General features: G+C 47.1%; 1 non-coding gene across 1 annotated transcript; it reads right to left on the bottom strand.

Moving 5' to 3' along the window:
• Positions 1–17481: 17481 nt before the first annotated feature.
• Positions 17482–17552, bottom strand: TRNAG-CCC (transfer RNA glycine (anticodon CCC)). The gene has a single exon. It is a non-coding gene; the product is annotated as a tRNA-Gly (tRNA).
• Positions 17553–23710: the final 6158 nt, after the last annotated feature.

The raw sequence follows: 23710 nt of genomic DNA, 5'->3' as shown, positions 1-23710 counted from the left end.
TGACAGATCCCGATGGTACTTTGTATGTGGATGGTTCTTGTTTCAAGTTGCCGAACGGTGATGTGACGACTGCGTATGCTGTAGTTACATTGAGAACGATTGTGGAAAGTGCAAGGTTAAGTCAGAATTCGGCTCAGGCTGCTGAGCTAATTGCTTTGACGAGAGCGTGTGTATTGTCTAAAGACAAACGGGTGAATGTGTTTACAGATAGCCAGTATGCGTTTGGAGTGGCACATAGTTTTGGACGACTGTGGAGAGAGAGAGGATTCCTTACGTCACATGGTACGAAGATTCAGCATGGCCAGCTTGTAAATGATCTTTTGGATGCACTTACGTTGCCTAAGCAAGTGGCGATTGTTAAATGTAGTGCGCATCGTAAAGTGATGGATGATGTTGGTCGTGGTAATGCGTTTGCGGATGAGACTGCTAAGGAGACTGCCCGGAACCTTAGCACTCGAATGTATGTGACGAGTTCGGTTAGGTGGCCTGCAGAATCAAGTATGTGTGAGAACACTATCGAGAGTGTGAAAGCAATTCAGAATGAGGCCACCGAGACTGAAAAGACGAAGTGGAAAGAAAGTACGGGAAAGTTGGATGCGAATGGTTGTTGGACTGACTTATCGGAACAGAAAAGATGGATGTTGCCTGATGCGTATGTGCTGGCTATTGTGACTATGGCACATGGGTTAGCACATATTAGCGCGAAAGGTATCTGTAAATTGCTGTTTCCTGTGTGGAAGAATGATGGTATTACGAAATGTGCTGAACGCTTGGTTAAGAATTGTATGGTGTGTTTGATGCACAATCCTGGTAAGGGCACTCCCACTCCACCTGGCCATTTTGCCCCTCCTGCGTACCCTTTCGAAGTTATCCAGTTGGACTTTATCCACATGGAGAGATGTAATAATTTGAAGTATGTGCTGGTTGTGGTGTGTGCATTTTCTAGGTGGATTGAGGCCTACCCCCTTAAGGATAATACGGCTTTATCCACGGCAAAAATTTTACTCAAAGAGTATTTTTCCCGCTACGGAATGCCTCGGGTTGTGTGGTCAGACAACGGAAGTGAGTTTGTTGGGAGCGTGATGAAGAGAGTGTGTCGCGGGTTAGGGATTGTACAGAAATTTCATAGTGCCAATCATCCTCAGTCAGCTGGTTTGGTTGAGGGGTACAATGGCACCCTTAAACTAAAACTAGCAAAGATTCAGGCTACGACAGGTCTTTCGTGGCCTGACGCTTTACCCTTAGCATTGCTGTCAACAAGGGCAACTGTACACTCCCGAGTAGGGCTCAGTCCCTATGAAATAGTGTTCGGTCGTCCTGCCAATGTTTGGGGGGTCCCTAGACCGGGTGCCTTTTGTGAACTTGAGTATCCAATGTTAATCGATTATCTTCATGACTTGACTGCTAAACTGAGGTTAATTCACCAACAGGTTCACGAAGCATTGCCGACACAGACGGAGGGTCCAGGCCACCAGCTCCAGCCCGGAGATTGGGTGGTAACGCGCAATTTTTCGCGCAAGAACAATTTGGATCCCAGGTTCACTGGACCCTATCAGGTCCTCCTTGCCACGAGAACTGCAGTTCGTCTTGAGGGGCGGAAAAATTGGGTGCATGCCACCCATACCAAGAAAGTCCCCATTCCGTTGCCAGCAGACTCGTGGGTAAGGAAAGGCATTGCATCAACTGAAACCGAAGGATTGCCGGCGTTGGTACCTTTCAGTGACGCACAACCTATCGGAGAATCCTCAGTGCAGCAAAAAGGCATTATTGAACACTTGTCATCAGAAAACTCAAGACCAGAACATTCAGCTGATCAACAGGGCGTTGTCCCTCAACGGATCTTTTGTTTAACGAACAGACACGTCCTGGGAAAACCCGATATTTTTTAAGATCCAGCACTAAAGACTAATAAAAAACCCCGTTCTGTCCCTTGACAAGTGCATTATCCCGTTTTCCATGATCAGTTTGAACACTCATACCATTGTAATTATTTTGTATATATTCATTGAGCTTCGTTCCTTACACTTTTTGTTTCCACAGCTGAGAGACATTTGTTTTTGATATATATATATATATATGTGAAATAAAGGCCGTAGGGCCGCGCGTGTACTTCCTCCTGGTTAGTAGGTCTTGACGCTAGGTTAAAGACCGTCGATTCCTGGGAACTCCTAGGAATTGACTATTGCTACACAGAACGAAGTGCGTCAAGAAACGTTGCGGACGGTCATAGGGAATGGCATTTTTGAAGCTGATGGACTTGGAAAAAGCTCAAGCACAAAGATTCAAGCTGCAGCAACTCAGTCGTACCAAATGTTTTGTGTTCCAAATATTTGTACTGTTTGTGACTGTTTCAGCGTTATTGGCGGGTGGGGTGTATTACACAATGTCTTACTTCTTGCCTTCTACTATACCTACTCCTACCCCTGACCTTAAACTCATCTCCACTGACTCTCCTCATTCTTTTCACATCTTACCTGAACACGAGCAGGCTAGACGTGCAGAATTCCGCAACAATTCCTTTATTCAACTCCTTCATCAGCATCAGTTAGTGGTTAACACTACTAATTGTTGGGTGTGTGGGTTGATGCCACATACTACGGATAAGGGAATTCCATATCTGGTGTTACCGTATAGCTCCCAAGGGTCTGCTCGGGCATTTCAAACAATGTTTCGAAGCGCACTGGGTTTCCACCCCAATCGAGAACCACGTTCCCCTTACTCTGGTCCTACCTCGTACCAAAAATCTTTGTCTATAGCAATAGAGGATTTAGATAGCGATATCTATGATCCCTCGCTTATCCCTGAAGAAGAGGTACAAGCCTATAGGGTCCTAAGTAGAGGCGAATATAGTGTGTTCACTGGTGAAAAACAGCTTAAAAGCTCGCCTCCGATATGGGTCGTACCCCACACTGGTAATTTTTGTTTAATAGGTCGCGGCCGTAGAACGAAAGCCCGACTTGGAGAGAGTACTTGCACTGAAAATTATATATTGCCAATGGTCTCGTCCCCTGTGTTTTTGGCTGCCAAGGGTACATACTTTATTTGTCATGATCGTGCATATGCATGGTTGCCCTCTGACTTCATGGGCTCATGTTTTATCGCAAACTTGTTGCCTCCGACATTTACTGTAGATGCAGATTATCACAAAACTAGAGTTGTGAGAGGCGTAATTAGCGAAGAGGATACTGCCGGTCAAGAGGCAGGAGACTTTTTCAAGGGTTTCCTCCCATTTTGGGGACCTATGGTTAATAGTAGGAACCTAAGACAGTTGACTCGAGTGGTAGAATCGACAGCTAATATTACTGCCAGTGCCCTTGGTAATATCACCACAGAACTTCAGGCGGATAGACTTATGACGTTACAAAACCGTATGGTTTTAGATGTGATCTTAGCAGATCGAGGTGGGGTATGTAAGGTGATCCATTCGAGCTGCTGTATTTTCATTCCTGATAATGCTCCGACTGTCTATCAAGCCATTTCGAAGTTGCATAAGATCTCCGAATCCATACACGTGGATGTAGGGGATTGGACGCTACTTGGATGGTTTTGGGGCCTGATGTCGACTTGGGGTTGGAAAATTCTGACGATCATTGGAGTCGTTGTAGTGTTCCTGTTCACTTGTTGCCTTTGCGTGCAGTGCGGTCCTGCCTTATGTGGCCTCTGTGCTACAACGTGTATGAGACAGCCACCTGTTACCAAAGGGTCTCGGTTGGACAGAGCTATGCTACAGCAACATCTCGAGGGTCTGATGAATATCGAATATGATTCCGACTAGTGCTTGCCTACATGAGGGCAAAAGGAGCGTCTGAGGTTCCGTGAAAATTGTAAGTGATGTTTTCGACTCGCACGAATATGGTCGAGTCTGATATCTAAGAACCGCAAATGACGAGTTTAGTAAGTGTGCGCAGTTTCGCTGTGCTAACTTAAACCGTTCATTTGATATATGGGTTTTTCATCTGTACCCACGGGTTCCATCTTAGATACGGCATCCATTTTGTCTCTTGCCCTCAAGTAGCCAGCGAACGGACACTGTCCGCTTCGTCACCCTGGGACTCTCAGGATATTTGTGGAAGACACATGTACTTTGTAAATATCTTTTACGATGAGGGGGATGATACTGTAAGGCAGATGGCCCCGCTCGAGGCTCATCGTGCCGTCCGGTTTATTGTCTCAGCCGTGCATCTCATTAGGCACGTCCCTTTGATGCCTGTATCTCGTGTTTCCCGATACCTCCCCTTTTACACCCTTTTCGATTTCCCCACTGTCTCCATCTCCCTCTGCACCTGTCTTTGTCCCTATTTCGATCTGTTTTACTGCCGATTGGAATTCACTAATGTTGGGAAGATGGGTTTTTACAGTTGGGAACCGCCAAATGTTTCCGCACTTATGTTCCGGACCTTATGTGTACCAAAGTGACCAAAGCGACCCCTCTGAGGGATAATTATGGGAACCAGGTTGTAAACTTTTGTGTACCATGTTGTCCTATGAGTTAATTTTGTATAAAAGGAGCGATCCACAGAACCAATTTGAAGCAGTCTCCCCAAGTTGCACGTGTTGTACTTGTCGTGACTTCTGTGTTCCCTGCAGTAATAAACCTTGAATCTTTGACGCCGAGGGAAGTGTCCCGTGTCTCTGTAGTTTGTGCGCCGAAACAGGTATCCCATGAAGGTTATAGGTGTTGTTCCCTGGCACCGCTGGTACTGTTAAAAAGTCCAGTCCTTCAATGACTCTACTATTTTTCCTGATTTGTGACTTCCTCACGATGTCTCCCCCACCCTGACTATCTCCATTACTTACTTGGTATTCTGTATTGATGGTCCCCCCCCTGGTTGGAGCACGACTTTGTCCGCCATGCTCTTCGCCTTGAGATTTGTTTTGTTTTTTCCTTTGTTTTTTGTTCTTTCCCTAAAAAAGAAAATGGCTGTATCCTGACTACGTCATGTGTGCAACGATCTGGATCCTGTATTTTCCCAGACCTCTTGGTGACTGGCCGCTGTTTCCTGATTTGCATATGCTATCTTACATGCTTTAGCGGCCGGCTCGAATGGTTGTAGGCCCATACTTGTAACCATATTTGCACTTTACAATAAAGTTTTTTACAAAAAAAAAAAAAAAGAATGATGATGGATTTAACCCAGATCTGTGACTGGGGGTGAGTGTCTGAAAAGTTTCAGTGCTCCATCCATCATCTCCTCGTGGTTGCTTTGTTCGCCCTAAGTTGGCAGGGTATGCCCAGACATGGGTCCCTTGCTGCCTTTGCTACTGGATTCAAGCTAGCCTGGCTGATGTGGTGTTACCCAGAAACTGGTCATAGGATGCTTGTTTTCAGTCCAGTGAGGAACTGGCATGGCGGTTCGGGCTGGACTGTTCCCATGAGGCACAGGGTCAGACTGAGTTGCATATAGCTGTGTCTGAACTGGGGTGGCGAAGTGAGCTAAAGAATGATGATGGATCCAACCCAGATCTGTGACTGGGCGTGAGTGTCTGAAAAGTTTCAGTGCCCCGTCCATCATCTCTTTGTGTTTGCACTGTGAGATGTAAAGCAGCACACATAGCATGTAGCTAAAAAGGTCCTGCCCTGCTGGACTAGAGTGCAATCCTCCGAGTGGCCAGCTTTGTGTCCGATGAATAGATTATACATATAATTTTAGCAAAATCAAAAGGTCTTGGCTAATGTGAGACCTAATCTATTGTGCCAACGTCCATGGGCAGGTACATTTGCTGTTAATGATGATGACCTTGCACCCCAGTCTGAAATATGAAAATTGCACCAAGTCACTGAACTGCTGCTGTTCGCATGTACAGCAGAAGAGAGCACAAGGATAGTACCACATCTCTCCTGCCCCATGTGTTCCTATTTCAAGAGCACTGAAAGTATGCTTTGTCTTTCAATCCGTACATGGTGCATGAGAAAAGGAAAGCAGACTCTAGGAAAAATGAAACACACACATTCTCTTCGTAAAATCTCTAGCCTAGCAGTTTATTTTCTTTTTTTCAGTTGTGCAGAGTCCACTCAAACTGGCTTGAGGGACCTGTAAAAGGAATATGGAAGGGTAGGGGAAGCACATGATGAAACTATAACAGCGCACTACACAATAGATTTCACAATAGCAGGAGTGCAGAGAAACAATTTGCGGAGCTCCATATAAAGTGTTGACATAACAGGAGTGAACACTTAGAAGGATCACATTAGCATAGAAACGGTAATCATTGTAGCATGTCCACATAGATGAGCAGTAGATGTATGACATGAAAGCATGACAAGGGAATTGCCTGATCAATACTAACCATGAGATATTGAAATGTCCACAGTATAAAAAAATCCAGCCCAAAAAGATACCAGCAAGATATACACTAGTAAATCGGAGCGGTAAGCAAAAAGAGTGGATGAAAGCAGGGTAAAGGTAGGAGAGCAGTATAGTTTTACCAAGAAGATGAGGATCACAGGTGGGGCAGTATAGCCTAAAGTGTCCTGCCCCCTCACGTGTAGCTAGTTTTATGTCTCAGCAGATATACTGAGGTGATGAGTACTTTTTAAGATGTACATGATCGAAATGAAGTTTTGATGATGATGATATAATGCAAACCCCTAAGGTTTATGTCTTCTCTGACTCTAGCTTGCAGGACACAAATGACCTCAAATGATGCATGATATGTTTCTGCTGACTGCTGGAGTAAAATGATGAAGAAGAGCTACAGGAAAGCCATATGTACAGTACCTAGTACAGGGCTTCAAGTGGGATGAAAAAACTGGGGGGGCCTGTCAAAGGGGCTTGGCCGATGTAACTAAGAGCGCGGCTTAAAAACACGTAAACTCAAAATCTTTGCTTAGCATATTTTGCCGCCCGACTGGTAAATTTGCTGCTTATGTCAGTGCATTCAGATAAATAACACAATAAGTAACAATCCACCTAGAACAAGCCAGGACTTTTGGCTTTATCAATGGTTGTTAGTTGCATAAGAAAAATTAGCAGCATCTTTGGCTTAGTTGTAAATAATATTGAAAATGCTTCAGTTCTAAAATTATGAGACTGTGAAAGAACTGTAACCAGTCTCTTTGGAGTTACATCAAAGGCAGTGAAGGGTGGAACTGCAGCAGAGTTAAGATTTTGTTTCCACCCTGAGGATTAGGGCAAAAATGGAGAGCCCAATAAGGAGACATCCTAGCAACTGCTTTTTAGAACTACATCCGGCATTGAGCACGGGCAGGACCCGGCCCTCTTAAAGCCCTGACCTAGTAAAGCATCCTGTTTCATGAGGTACCCGCACACACAATATCACATCCCATCTATGATTTACTTTGATGTTATGTGCAAGGTGACATTGATATATGTATATTTACTGCAGGTCATATACTACCACAGCCCAGAGCCTACATTTCCACAGTGAAAAGCGTAATAAGAAAAAAATCCTGTTTAAACCAAGAATACCGACAGGTCAATCCACCAGGGGCTTCATGTCATAAAGGTTTTTTTTTTAAAGCTGCAAAGTCTTTGAATCACGCTTAATTGGCGAAACATCTTTTTTCAATGCAGAGAATTTGTTTTAAGAGTGGGGAAAGAGTTTTTGAATTGTGAACGGGTTTTGCGACACCTTCCAAATTGTACAAATGAGCCGGCATGAAAGAGCTATTCGCATCCTCTTTGTGAGTCGCAATGTAACGTAACAGTGGTTTGTGACCTCAGTTGTGGTTGTGAAGCACACACTTCACAGCTCAGCTTGGAACACCTTAACAATACGATGGAGAAAAATCTTTCACCTCGGGTAGTTTAGGGTCAATTAACACCTATTTAGTTCTCATTCAAGCAGCCTTTACATGCATAGATTAACCGGGCCCCACATTTCCATTTCCATGAAGCAGCCCGGCACCCTGGCTGCCCCTCCCTCTGAATCACTGTACAGGAGACCCCCTCCCTTCTGCCTGAGCTGAGCCATCTCAACTGCTGAACATTTGTCCTCTGGCCCAGGCGCGGTTCGTCCATTGGGGCGTGGGGGCGTAGCCCCCCTGCCCGACGCCGCCCGCAGCTCCCTCATGACAATCATGTCAATGAATCAACATGACGTCAGACCGCCGGGCGGGCGTCATGTTGATTCATTGACATGATTGTACGGCAACACAAGTACGCATGCGTGGGGAGGGAGGGGGAATTTTTACCCGTGCCCACGCATGCGCACTTGTGTTTTGGCGGCGTTGCGCATGCCCATCAGGAGCCCTAATGGGCGTGCTGCGGGCGAGAGGGTACCTGTGCCACTGGCGCCAGGATTGGCCTGGGGCACTGTGAGCCTGTGACGTGTGCGGGACCGGCGGCAAGGTAAGAGTGTGTGTTTTTCGGTGTTCCAGTAAACTAGCTTGCACAAATGACTTGAGATAGTTCAGTGTGTTAAAGCATCTGCTGCAGAAATGTGTGCTTCTATTCCAGGTCACCCGTTTATTTCACGGCATGGGGTTTTGGAAATGTAAAAATTCTCAGAATTTCTATTTTGATAGTTGCAACAACAGCCTTCAACAGATTTCATTTTATAAACATTTTCCAGAAAATGAGTTAACAACTTTGTTACCACAAATATAATGTACTCTTTGAACTAAGGTTATAAAATGTAAAAATGTTAACAAACGGAAGAGGCGGAATAGCATGATATATGCATTTATTATTGCATGCATGTTGGTGTATGTTTGTATGTGAATTTGTATAGTACATACCTAGGGCTTACAGGATGGCAAATACATGGGCGGTAGAAGGTTTCCAGCATAAAAAGGTAGGGGTGATGTAATAGGTAAACTGGCACATCCTTCAGCATCGATCCTAAAGGCTTGTTAGAGTCCGTCATTTATTTTTATATGGTCATAAAATACATGAATGATGGATGGATGCAGGGTGGGTGCATTAATGATTGTTCGGTGGATGGGTGGGTGGATGGGTGCATGGATGGATGCATGCATGATGGGTGGATGGATGCATGAATGATGGATGCAGGATGGATGGGTGGGTGGATGGGTGGATGCATGAATGAATGATGTATGGATGCAGGATGGGTGGATGGATGGGTGGATGCATGAATGATGTATGGATGTATGGATGGATGCATGGATGCATGCATGATGGGTGGATGCATGATGGGTGGATGGATGGATGCATGAATGATGTATGGATGGATGCATGAATGCATGCATGATGGGTGGATGCATGATGGGTGGATGGATGGATGGGTGGGTGCATGAATGAATGATGTATGGATGCAGGATGGGTGGGTGGATGGATGGGTGGATGCATGAATGATGTATGGATGGATGCATGCATGATGGGTGGATGCATGATGGATGGATGGGTGGATGCATGAATGAATGATGTATGGATGCAGGGTGGGTGGGTGGATGGATGGGTGGATGCATGAATGATGTATGGATGGATGCATGGATGCATGCATGATGGGTGGATGCATGATGGATGGATGGGTGGATGGATGGATGGATGCATGAATGATGTATGGATGGATGCATGCATGGATGCATGCATGATGGGTGGATGCATGATGGATGGATGGGTGGATGGATGGATGGGTGGGTGCATGAATGAATGATGTATGGATGCAGGATGGGTGGGTGGATGTATGGGTGGATGTATGAATGATGTATGGATGCAGGGTGGGTGGGTGGATAGATGGGTGGATGCATGAATGATGTATGGATGGATGCAAGGTGGTTCGGGCTCGCTTGCTGCGCTTGATCGCTGCGCTCGATCGCTGCGGTGCAACATGCAAATTAGTTTACGCCTCACCACTTTCAAATGTTACCAGCCGCCCCTGCTCTGGCCCCAAGGATAAAATTACGGACAAATGCCGTCCGTGGAAACATCCTTCACAGACAACGGACACAACAGTAAATTCACGGACTGTCCGTGAAATTTACGGACGGTTGGTCACCCTAGTTCCTGGTATGAGGTGATATGAACTCACTTGTAATGACTATGACAAGGACAGCGACATAGGGGTAATGAATTTATTATAATAATCTGGTATTTGTAAAGCACAAACTAATCACTCCTAAGGGTCTCCAGGCGCCGGGGGCTATGAAGGGGCTATCCCCAGAGTAACATGATGCTGAGCTGAGCTGGGGCCATCCAGAGAGCTGTCCCCCAGAGTAACATGACGCTGAACTCAGCTGCCTACTGTACCGAGAGCCCCGCATTCCAGAGTTAGTCACTCTGGCTGCTGCGCTACACCTCTGTGTGCTTTTGTAATGTAACTGGTGCTCATTTAAATTGCTCTAATATTTTCGGATCGAGTTTGTGCTACATATGAACTGCTTCTACTCCTGAGGCGCAGCCGGGAGCTCTGTGTAAAAATTGTATTTTTAAAACGTATTGTGTGCTATTTTAAAAAATAATCCTACCTGTCTCCACTCGCTCACACTCTGGTGGGACAGCTCACTTCAACTAGTGACACCCGCGCAGCCGATCTTAACGCTGCGGCGGGGTTGTATTTTGGTGCTTTGCCGCCATTAGCGAGAGAGCCTGTCTTGCTGACACGCCCACCTCCGACTAGGCCACGCCCCCCCACCCTACATAACGAGCTGATTACTAGCTTAGAGCAGATCCTTCTACTCCTGAGGCGCAGCCGGGAGCTCTGTGTAAAAATTGTATTTTTAAAACGTATTGTGTGCTATTTTAAAAAATAATCCTACCTGTCTCCCCTCGCTCACACTCTGGTGGGACAGCTCACTTCAACTAGTGACACCCGCGCAGCCGATCTTAACGCTGCGGCGGGGTTGTATTTTGGTGCTTTGCCGCCATTAGCGAGAGAGCCTGTCTTGCTGACACGCCCACCTCCGACGAGGCCACGCCCCCCACCCTACATAACGAGCTGATTACTAGCTTAGAGCAGATCCTTCTACTCCTGAGGCGCAGCTGGGAGCTCTGTGTAAAAATTTTATTTTTAAAACGTATTGTTTGCTATTTTAAAAAAAGAATCCTACCTGTCTCCACTCGCTCACACTCTGGTGGGACAGCTCACTTCAACTAGTGACACCCGCGCAGCCGATCTTAACGCTGCGGCGGGGTTGTATTTTGGTGCTTTGCTGCCATTAGCGAGAGAGCCTGTCTTGCTGACACGCCCACCTCCGACGAGGCAACGCCCCCCCACCCTACATAACAAGCTGATTACTAGCTTAGAGTAGATCCTTCTACTCCTGAGGCGCAGCCGGGAGCTCTGTGTAAAAATTGTATTTTTAAAACGTATTGTGTGCTATTTAAAAAAAATAATCCTACCTGTCTCCACTCGCTCACACTCTGGTGGGACAGCTCACTTCAACTAGTGACACCCGCGCAGCCGATCTTAACGCTGCGGCGGGGTTGTATTTTGGTGCTTTGCCGCCATTAGCGAGAGAGCCTGTCTTGCTGACACGCCCACCTCCGACGAGGCCACGCCCCCCCACCCTACATAACGAGCTGATTACTAGCTTAGAGCAGATCCTTCTACTCCTGAGGCGCAGCCGGGAGCTCTGTGTAAAAATTGTATTTTTAAAACGTATTGTGTGCTATTTTAAAAAACAATCCTACCTGTCTCCACTCGCTCACACTCTGGTGGGACAGCTCACTACAACTAGTGACACCCGCGCAGCCGATCTTAACGCTGCGGCGGGGTTGTATTTTGGTGCTTTGCTGCCATTAGCGAGAGAGCCTGTCTTGCTGACACGCCCACCTCCGACGAGGCAACGCCCCCCCACCCTACATAACAAGCTGATTACTAGCTTAGAGCAGATCCTTCTACTCCTGAGGCGCAGCCGGGAGCTCTGTGTAAAAATTGTATTTTTAAAACGTGTTGTGTGCTATTTAAAAAAAATAATCCTACCTGTCTCCACTCGCTCACACTCTGGTGGGACAGCTCACTTCAACTAGTGACACCCGCGCAGCCGATCTTAACGCTGCGGCGTGGTTGTATTTTGGTGCTTTGCCGCCATTAGCGAGAGAGCCTGTCTTGCTGACACGCCCACCTCCGACGAGGCCACGCCCCCCCACCCTACATAACGAGCTGATTACTAGCTTAGAGCAGATCCTTCTACTCCTGAGGCGCAGCCGGGAGCTCTGTGTAAAAATTTTATTTTTAAAACGTATTGTGTGCTATTTTAAAAAATAATCCTACCTGTCTCCACTCGCTCACACTCTGGTGGGACAGCTCACTTCAACTAGTGACACCCGCGCAGCCGATCTTAACGCTGCGGCGGGGTTGTATTTTGGTGCTTTGCCGCCATTAGCGAGAGAGCTTGTCTTGCTGACACGCCCACCTCCGACGAGGCCACACCCCCCTATTACGCCTATAAAACATGTGCACCACATGTACGCGCAGCGGACGGGCGCTGCGGGCGCGCCGTCTGTGTGCCGAAGGCGCGCCTAAGGCATGCCCGTCTGGGCCCGTCCGGGCCCTACCGGACCCAGGCCCAGCCACTCTGCCCAAATCCCCAGATGGACGATTAGTCTATACTAGAGACAGTCTCCTCGCACTCAACTCTTCCAAAAACCCTGCATGCAACTATCTCCACCCAGGTGGAATACCCTTCACCAAGTGTGATATGTGTAATCCCGCCCCCACCAACATTGCAGGAGAGAACAGCACACGGCTTGGCCTTCTCAACTGCCGGTCCCTACCCAAACACTCCCATGAAATCAATCTTCTGATTAGTGACCATGGATTCGACGTTCTGTTCCTCACGGAAACGTGGCTTACCTCCTGGTCCGAGTCTGACATCATTGACACCCTGCCTCCAGGATACCAAATTCAATATCAAAACAGACCCCTCGGCAGATGAGGTGGCCTGGCTATAATCTATAGAGATTCACTTCTGTGTAGAACAAGGGATGCCAACATCACCGACTGCGAAAGCTGCCATTTCATGTTACAAATATCCCCTCTACACTCCTTATCGGGGCTACTGATTTACCGCCCGCCGGGAACCCCAGGTAAATTCCCCTGTACCTTTATGGACACTATTACCCAAATAGCAACTATCGCTCCCAACTTTCTCGTTGTGGGAGACCTCAACCTTCATCTTCTAGACCCCAGTGACTCAATCATGTCCGAACTTTTGGCTGATCTCACGTCATTTGAGATACGATTAGTCAACTCTGAACCCACTCATGACAAAGGACACCTCCTGGACCCCGTTTTCACCACCATAGCATCCCTCACCACCGGTCCCCCTCTCCCCCTTCCCTGGACTGACCACTTCCTCGTACCCATCTTTTGGCACCTGCCTACTCCACCCAACCAACAAATCAAAACTTGGGTCTCAGACAGACGATGGCACAAACTTTCACCAGATACATGGGCATCTGCTCTTATGGCGTCCACCCCTGCCCAGACCTCTGACCCAGCCACTGCAGACAATCAGTACAACTCTTGGCTCACCTCGTCATTGGACCAACTCCTTCCTAAAACCACCACCCTTAAGCGAATTAAAAGAGTGACCCCAGCTCCCTGGTACACTCCCGAGCTTAATCTCCTCCGGAAGGAGTGCAAGAGAGCAGAACGATCTTGGAGAAAAGATAAAGCAACTGTTAAAAAAGCCGCATTTCGCACCTGCCTAAAAAACTATAAAATCGCTCTGCGCAACACTAAGAATACTTTCATCCAGGAAAGAATAGCCAACTCCTCCTGTTCTGCTAAAGAAACGTTCACCATTCTAAAAGAACTTTTGAAAGTCCCAGACTCGGCTCCAAAGCTTCCGCCTGATCCCAAGGCAGACGAAGAGAAATGTACCAAACTGGCCAAATTTTTCGAGGAGAAGATTCAGAATATCCTCGTTTCCCTCCCGGCCGTTGACTCTAGTACGGCTGAAGAAATCGGTATGAGCTTAAACCACACCACTCCCCATTTAAGCTCCCTTGGGCCAGTCAGCATTGAAGAGGTTTTAGCTTCTTTGGATTCTATCAAAAGCGGCTCTCCTAGGGACCCGGTCCCTCTACGCATTTTGAAAAAAGTGGCCCTCACCATCGCCCCCCCCCCCTCACGCACCTCATCAATACCTCACTGCTTCAAGGTAAAGTCCCTACAGGCTGGAAAGCGGCAGTTGTGAAGGCATTAATGAAAAAACTTTCCTTGGACCCTTCGGAGCTGGCCAATTACAGGCCAATTTCTCTTCTCCCCGGTACCAGCAAAATTGCGGAAAGACTAGTGAATAAAAAACTGTCGCAATATCTGGAAACCAACAACTTGCTCAGATGTTCACAAACTGGATTCCGCCCAGGGCAGGGCACTGACATCGCCCTGCTCGCAGCAGTGGAGGAGGCCAGAGCCCTGTTAGATGCAGGAGGATCAGTGGCAGTGATCCTCCTGGACCTCAGCGCGGCCTTTGATACTGTCAACCATCAGGTGCTGATCGAGCGACTTAAGAACATCGGTGTTGAGGGCATGGCTCTGAACTGGTTCAAATCATTCCTCGACCACCGTTCCTTTCAGGTCTGGGAGAATGACGCCCGCTCCCCCGAAACCCTCCTCCAATGTGGTGTGCCCCAGGGCTCATCATTAAGCCCGACATTATTTAATATCTACATGTCCCCTTTGGAGGAGGTTGTTACACCGTTCGGGGTGAGAATCATCAGCTATGCTGATGATACACAACTAGTGGTGTCCCTATCTCACCCGAACCAGGAACCATCAGACCTTTACAACTGTCTGGTAGAAATTCAATTCAAAAAGTGGGTGGTGATGGACAGAGTATCTGAATTAAGCAGAACACTCCTACCCAGTCAAAAGATCAGGGCTTGATCCATCACCGTTTTTTAGCTCACTGCACCATCCCAGTTCATGTAAATGTAAATGTAGTTGAGCTTATATAGCGCACAGCTACCCGCAGTGGGTTTCCCGGCGCTTGCTTAGGGAACCCTTCCTGGTATTCCCCTGTGAGATAGCAGGGTATCCACAAGGTGAAAGTCAGGCATCCCACTGCGAGGGGCCGTTGTGGAGATTAAGCAAGCTATTGCCCAGAGTCGCAGAGTGTGAACCCGTGAGTCAAGGAGGCACCGAGGCGAGAATTATCGAGTCCGTGGAATTTTTAGCCCAAGACCCCGCTGAGGCGGGGAATTGAACCCAGGTCCAGGACTGATCTCAGCTTCCGGGTCTGCTGCCTCTAACCCCTGAGCCACACTTCTCCACCAAGCCAATTCTTTACTGGAAAGGAAACAAGCTTCCGGGGACCGGTTTCTGGCATTACAGCCGTCTTCGGCCCGGCTTGCTTGAATCCTGATGGTGCAGTGAGCAAGGGACTCACATCTGAGCATACCCTTCCACACTTGTGGTGGCCAAAACGATTCAAAAAGTGGGTGGTGATGGACAGAGTATCTGAATTAAGCAGAACACTCCTACCCAGTCAAAAGATCAGGGCTTGATCCATCACCGTTTTTTAGCTCACTGCACCATCCCAGTTCAGAATCTGGCTACATGCAAATTAGTCTGACCCTGGCCCAGTGCATCATGGGAACAGGGCAGACCAAACTACCAAGCCAATTCTTTACTGGAAAGGAAACAAGCTTCCGGGGACCGGTTTCTGGCATTACAGCCGTCTTCGGCCCGGCTTGCTTGAATCCTGATGGTGCAGTGAGCAAGGGACTCACATCTGAGCATACCCTTCCACACTTGTGGTGGCCAAAACGATTCAAAAAGTGGGTGGTGATGGACAGAGTTTCTGAATTAAGCAGAACACTCCTACCCAGTCAAAAGATCAGGGCTTGATCCATCACCGTTTTTTAGCTCACTGCACCATCCCAGTTCAGAACCTGGCTACATGCAAATGAGTCTGACCCTGGCCCAGTGCATCATGGGAACAGGGCAGACCAAACTACCAAGCCAATTCTTTACTGGAAAGGAAACAAGCTTCCGGGGACCGGTTTCTGGCATTACAGCCGTCTTCGGCCCGGCTTGCTTGAATCCTGATGGTGCAGTGAGCAAGGGACTCACATCTGAGCATACCCTTCCACACTTGTGGTGGCCAAAACGATTCAAAAAGTGGGTGGTGATGGACAGAGTATCTGAATTAAGCAGAACACTCCTACCCAGTAGAAATTCAAGGCGGGATGAATAGGTCATCTTTGAAACTTAACGGTTCATAGACGGACATTCTCCTCCTTGGCCAGAAAGGGCTCTCTCTCCCGCAGAACATCTGGCCCCCGGTTTTAGGCGTACCCCCTACTCCCAAGTCTGAGGTTAAAAGTCTGGGAATATGGATTGAAAAAGATCTGACCTTCGCGACACAAGCCACAAAAATCGCCGGGACTTGCTTTGGGCTCCTTAAAGCTATCAGAAAGATTCTGCCCCTGCTCCCTCCCATTTCCCAGAAATTAATAATCCAAGGCCTTATTATATCAAGGCTGGATTTTAGTAACGCCATTTATCTTGGCGCTCCCGAGGCAACTTTCAACAAACTGCAGAGAATCCAGAACACTGCAGCCAGGATTCTCACTAACACCCCGGCGAGATCCTCCGCTAAACCAGCCTTGAGGCAGCTCCACTGGCTCCCAGTGAGAGAGAGAGTGGCTTTCAAGTCTCTTTGCCTGTCACATAAAATCTTACAGGACAAAGGACCCCCTATTCTAAACAAATTCATCAGGCCCTATAAAGCCTTGAGAGCCCTTCGTTCGGACCATGAAAACCTAGTCACTATCCCTAGAGTGAAGAAGGTGCGTACGGGCGGACGGCGTTTCTCCGTCAATACGGGCCGTCTATGGAACTCCCTCCCCCGGGACCTTAGGATGGAACCTGACTACCTCCGTTTTAGGAAACGGCTCAAGACACACTTGTTCCCCTGATCTTCTTTCCCCCCCCCCCCCCCCCCCACCCTCCTGAGCCTCCCTCTGGTCAGATCGGATCTTAGCGCTGGGATACTTACGGGTGACTACGCGCTTTATAAAATCCAATAATAATAATAATAATAAATAACTAAAATATAAAACTTTGAAAGAACAAATCTAAAAAAAATGGTTGAAGTTTATATACATTAACAGTCTTACAAATTGGAAATACCTTTCTAGATCATAACAGCACCCTATCAAACATCTTATGACAAAATTAATAAGTAAAAAAACTTTAGCTCGCGGATTAATAAGTTTGAATTCAGATGATCGGGTAAAGAACTTTAATATCGGAACTTAACTTGAAGAACTTATTCCCCGATAAATATGCTAAGCTGGCGACAGCAACAATTTACTACGCCATATGTATTTAGAGTACGTGTGTTAAAGTCGGAATCTTTTAATTCAGAAACATCATCATTCCGTAAACTCGATGCACATCAACTTCAGAGCAGGTTTACGGGGTTCTTGTTATTAGCATGTGTTGACAATGTGCGCACTACAGCGTAAAGCATCCCATAACAAAGTTTCAGGGTCAGATGTCAATAACCTGTTCTCTTATTCTTGAATAAAAATAACAAATGAATGCAAAAATCAAACTAAAATTGTAAATTGTTTTTGAAGACAGTGGATTAAAAGTGCATGCGCCAGCCTGGAATCGAACCCGGGTCGCAAGAATGGGAATCTTGCATGATACCACTACACTACTGGCGCGGCTGATGATGATTGTCTACCTGCACTCTAGGAGACCTGCAGACTGGATCTGTATCTCACCGAGAGAAGTTTCCTTCATGGAGGCTTTTTAATTTGCAACATTCTTGAATGGAATTGCTTAATCTTACTTTTTCCAAAGAAAAGAAAGGGCTGTGAGCTCTGGCGGGAGCTTGTTTCTTGCTGACATGTACTTTGGAAGCTTCAAGGAGGTGCAGAGGGTGAAGGGCCCACAGTGCTTAATTTGTAAAATAAGAAGGTCCAGGACTCTGACCAGGAGGCCACTGCAGCTTGCACCACACCCATCGCCCCTGTCACTGCTGCCAAAAAACTACTAACCATCTCTCCCGCCTGCAAGTAATACAGTTCAGTTCATTCCAGCTCCTCAAAGATAAAGGCATGGCTTGGGAGGCAGGCATTAGTAACTTTTCATGTATATTGTAGTCATAAACAACCTTTGTTCTTCTCATCTCTAAATTAGACGAGCCGCCCATCATGTGGCAGAATGTCAATATTGTGGTGTTGACAATTAAGTGCCCTGCCGAGTACCGGAAACAAATTAAGTGCTGGTGCCGAGCTCCGGAAACCACAGGTGCAAATTAAGCACTGGCCCACCCAGAGCTCTGCACTGGAATCTGTGCCAATGGACGCCTGGGCCCGTATTACCAATGACTCGGTTAATTGGGTCTTAACTAGCACACCTGATAATTTGTGAAGATGAGAGGGATTATGGGGGGATAATGAGGTGCAATAAATACCCCACATTCACCGGGCCCTCCCCACTGAGCGCCGAGAGGCCTGAATGCAAGCTGCCAGTTAAACCCGGTCCCTGCCGAACCGCTGATCTCCTGTGCAGGGATTGGGATTATAAATGGGCGGGATTATCCCGAATGTAAGTCACTGGGTGCAATAAGGTTTGCGCATCAGATAACATTTTGGCAGGTCAAAAGTGCCAGGAGTTAACAGAGGGAAATGGGTCCGGTGTTTACCAGGGCACCTGGAATCTGGTGTGAAAAGCATCAAAATCCACGTTATTCCACACTGAAGGAGAAATACTTCCAATGGGTGTATTTTATGGCACCCGATTAATGTTGAACCCCGGGGCGTCAGAATTACTCTCTGTGGTCAATGCTGACATTCTCTCAGGCCACTCAGTAACAACCCCTAAAACTCTTGGTTCTGCTCAGGAGGGGGAGCACGGAGGTGGGGGTGGATGGGAAGGGTTTGCTGGAGAATCACTGGGGTCAAAGAAGAATGGCCCTGCTGTAAAAACCAGGTCAGGGACAATCAATATTTTCCCGGCGGTATCGCCTCTTTAACCCACAAAATATTAATCAATGAAGAGGCAGGCGCTGGAGACTGGAAAGCAGGAAACAAGGTTTATTCTCTCCGGAGGAGAACACATCAGTTCAGACAGCCAGTATCGTCACGAGGTGCTCTAACCGCATCTCTGAGGCCTGGCCTCTTATACACATTTTCATCATCTTTATTGCAGGTAACACATCTTTGTAATGCTTTGAAGTATGAAAGGACATCCTCTGAATCTCCCCTTCAGGCCCGTTCCCACACACATTTACAGTTGAATTCCCCACCCCGGTCACAACAGGTGATGATTATCGCGCAGCTGGACATTCCGCCGATTCACGGAATGCGGGGGTTTGATCGGATCTCATAGGGTGGGGGCTTTGATCAACTCGGGGGTCCTTTGATGAGGGAAGGTTCCTACTGTACGGGGGGGCAATAAACAGTATCTGCAGAGCTAGGTGTCGGCCTGGGAACGAGGAAGACAAACGGGCACACAGGAAAGGGGGTTTGTATCAAAGGGCCTGGGACCATGAAAGGAATGAAGGGAGGTGTCGCGCTGGGAACAGGATGGGGTTCTGAGGCAGAGCTGCGCTGAAGAGGGGTTTATGACCCAAGGCATGTGCGAGCGGGGGGTTGTCAGCGTGCGGGCTTTGTGAGGGCGAAGGGCTATGCTGGGGGCCAGTGGCGTGCAGAGGGTGGTTCTGATCGAGGCACCTAAAATGGCGGGTGCGCACAACAAAAAGTGTGGCATCAGGGGAAAAGGCAAGATGGCGCAGATAATGTTTACCAAACCGTACTAATTTTCCACAGTCCTCCCTTTAACATATCCAAGACATCTTGCTGGCCTATTTCCTATCCATGTCTACTGTGGTGGTCATAAGTAAAGAAGTAGGAACCCAGGTGAAGGAGCTATAAACACTACATTTAAAATCTTTCGTCTTAGGAGGCGGGTTTATCGATAAAAATTAGTTTGCAGGAAAGTCATAGTAATGCAATATCGGACAAAAACGATTCTGTAGTGAGAGCATTGAGTACATTTCATAGAAGCTTATAGTCATTCGGAATGTGAACTGATAGGTTATTACATATGTAAGTTCTGTTCATATTTGGTTGGAGTATAATCAATACAATGGTGGCTGGGAGAGAAATGAGACGTAGTAAAAACAATAATCAAGGGTGTCATTGTTCGAAGTTAGTGAGTTCTCAGCATTCTTTGTCATTTTCTGTTGGCACTGTGGAGCACCGGCGGTGGAGCTATGGGTCCAGCTCTATTCTAGGTCCCACGTCGCAGGGCATGACCTTTTCCTCCCTTTTCTGGTCAAAAAGGTCCTTTTCGCCCTGTGTCCTTTTGAGTCGATTGTCAAAAAGTTCAGGTGGAAGAAGTGTGTGTGTGTGAGTAGTCCTTAGGGAAGGTCGGAGAAAAAGGGGGATGGAGCAGGGCCAGATCGGGAACAGACCAGGGGGACGGAAAATTTCAGGTAGGCGGGCTCATGACCGAGTTCAGAGAGCGGGGACTTTTCGGCACACGTTGAACTTCGAGCAGGGGCATCAAGTCAGCCCTTTCCTCTCATTTTGTCGGAAACAGTGCCACGTCCTGCAACTCCTTACTGTCGCGGTCTCGCCTTGGCCAATGTCGCAGATGTTCCACGGTCTGTAGTCAGGCCGCGTGCTCCCACATCCGGTCTCTTTCTCCTCCGACAGTGGTACCCTTAAATGAGTTTGAAAAGACAGTCTTTAGAGAAGTGGCAGAGGAAGGTAATCACATAAGTCTATTTCTCTCCCAGCTCCAAGCAAATGAGAAACATCCGTTACATTGGGGTTCACAACCAACATATAAATAATTGATGATGGGCTTGTTGGATTTTCTATAACTTTCCTTCGTAACTATTTCTTTGGTGTTTGTTGGTGTTACATTCATTGTCGTGGTACGAGATCTGGTACCTTTTTATTGCATTTTGTTTATTACGGTTACGTCAGTTCTTCTGACAGAGACCCACCTTCCTAGTACGAGCCTTACAAAGTTATACCGTTCTCCAGGGCTTTATATTTCGCGAAGAAGTGCAACGTGCTATCACCATGGTCTGATAGGTATCTTTCTGAGGAATGAACATAGGCTAAACAATTTTCCATTCTATCAATGCATCCTACCTCTCAGCTAAACATTTTACTTTCAACAGGGTTCATTGCAACAATTTCTTCATTTCGGTCTAATCTTAACTTTGCAAACATCATTCTAGTTCCTACATAGCTTCTTATAACCCGACTACTTCATTAAAAACCGGGGTCTTATGGAGAACAACTAGGGACATAGCAAACTGTGGTGAGGGACTATCGTCTTGCTTTGTGTCATAAGGGCGTTATCTAGCAGAAGGCCACAGTTCAGTTGGTAAGCGTTCAGTGACATTTCTCGAATTCTAAACTCGGTAGCTTGCTTATCAACAAATCATTTCTAGGAACAACGGCTGGCCTGTGTTAGTCGTAAGTCGACCCCTTCTCTTACAACCGGGGGTGAGGGACATTTTTAAAAATCTCGTCTGGGGCAGCTGATACAAAACTGGGGGCGTTCTGGGAAGATGGGGATGTTTCGATCACCTTTACTGTTTGGGGATTGCGACAATTCGGGACGGGGAAGGTCGCGTTATCTGAGGCATTTTTTTATAGAAGCCACTGACGTGTAGTTCCCTTATTACGGGTCAGATTAGGGAACCTCAGTCGTCTTACCTGTCCTTTCCCTTATGGCCAATTCTCTGTTTCATCAATTTTTAGCAGAAAGGAGAGGTAGTGACACGGCATCAGGGTGATTTTATTTAGGACAATTTTTGTGCAAATACTTGCGGTATTTGGAGCCAATTGGGTGGTGCACTAGGAGTGGCGGTTTGCCAATTTAGGTGCTAGTCGTTCGGAAGAGTGGGAGTGTGGAGGAGGGAGAGGGAGAGAGAGAGAGAGAGAGAGAGAGAGAGAGAGAGAGAGAGAGAGAGAGAGAGATGTGCAACAATAGGCTAAATAGTACACGTGCGACATGGGGAGCGGCCGTGTATTAAGATAGGCTATTCAGCGCATTACACAACATGAAACATTACGGGTCTGTGTTAGAATTTCGAAAGCATGCAGTTTGGGACGGACGAGCATTAGGACGGGTACAGGGGACATGCATTGAGTAAAAAAAAGGGCACCATTGTGTCGCACTTCTTGCATTCTCGGTCTTTTGACCAGTTAAGTCAACGCTTCAGTCACACAAAAACATTTTCTCGTAGTTTCAGACATACGTGACACGTGCCCATTCACGCAACACGGCATAGTTTCAGACATACGTGACACGTGCCCATTCACGCAACACGGATTAGGGGTGACCGTGTTTTATCATATCATACAACTTATTGGCTCTTTCGTTACAAGAGCAGTTTGTGGGTGTGCTTAGGTGCCACCTTGCAGCGTTAGTCCGCTTCATGTATCAGACATGGCGAGGCTTCAGATCTTCACCATACCTCAGTCGTGATTCCAATGTAACCTGTAGAGGGAGAAAGAGAGGGGAAGGGAGGGGGACAACATTCGAGCATATCCAATGCATGGGTACGAAAGTCCTTTACTTACCTCGTACTCGTCTTATCTCCTCGGGATAGAACCCCTGGGGTCTTGGTTTCTGAAGCCAGGGGGGCAGTGTGTCCTTATAGGCCGTGTGTAGGGAAACGTTAAAAGATCAGAAGCACTTAGTGCGAGGTATCTAGTTGGTAAGTGTATCTAGCTATCGGGGTCCTTATATCTCTTTCAACGTTGTGATGTTCTAAGGCATATCAGTTCTTCGGCCAACTTTGTTCCCTAGTACCTTTAAGTACCGTACCTTTATAACATTCCATCATTTACACCGCTTCACTTTACCCATCCTCAGAAGTCGAGGTCCTTCTCCATGCGTTAGTTCCTAAGCCAGTCGCATACTTGGAGGCAGAGTATCGTGTCTTAGATTCGATCCTTCATCCGGGGCTGGGCAACCATCTTCTAATAACCTTAAAGAGAGAGCAAAGCAGGGTGCACAGAAAAACTCTCCCGCTGATCCCATATTTAAAAAAGCATGCAATACCTATTCATAGTTTGGAAAACCTTTATTTGCACAATCGTTCAGCATGTAGATATGAGGGTGTAATCGTATTTGGCCGGACATGGCGACGGCTGAAGCACGTACAGTAAAGGGGGGTATTTTGCAGCATTAAAAACATTAAAAAAAGGGTTTATTTAGTCATTTGCAGGAAACTAAAAAGGTCTATCAATAGGTGGGGGATCAAGGAGCATTCATTTCATAATTGGAAGCACGGTCAGGCTAGTTGCAATCAAATTTCCTATATGCATACCGTGGGCGTGTGTCACCAGCGAGGTGATGTATCGGCTACAATAATATCATAATAAATTGTACATTGAAAACAACATTTTTCACGGGGTTCTTTCACATGTTCGTCGAGTGAACCCTCCCTCGTTTTCGTCAAGTGTACAAAGGATCATATACATATCTCAGAATATCAAGTTTTATTAACTAAAAATACCACGAGGTGTTCATAAGTTCTCATTGACACCGGCGCCATTTTGGGCGGGGCTGGGTTAGTCCGGAAGTAGCATCAGGGACAAATGTTTCCTACAACCGGCGGTTGGACCAGAGTCCTTTTCGGCAGTTCAAAAACTCGTGCTAACAGAAGGGGTGGCTATATCGTGGTTATTTCGTTAGCGACCAAGGCAGTTGTCCCTCACCGGAAGCCTGCAGGGGCCGAGGGCTCCGGGGACTTTTGTAGAATCTTCAAGGCTGTGGAGATGCTGTCGGAGGTGGGGGCTCGTGCCCCGGTGGGCAAGCGTCCGAGTTACATTGCTGGTCA

Source organism: Lissotriton helveticus, chromosome 1_2, assembly GCF_964261635.1.
Source record: "Lissotriton helveticus chromosome 1_2, aLisHel1.1, whole genome shotgun sequence".
NCBI classification, from domain to species: Eukaryota; Metazoa; Chordata; class Amphibia; order Caudata; family Salamandridae; genus Lissotriton; species Lissotriton helveticus.
This window is presented reverse-complemented; position numbering and strand designations above follow the sequence as displayed.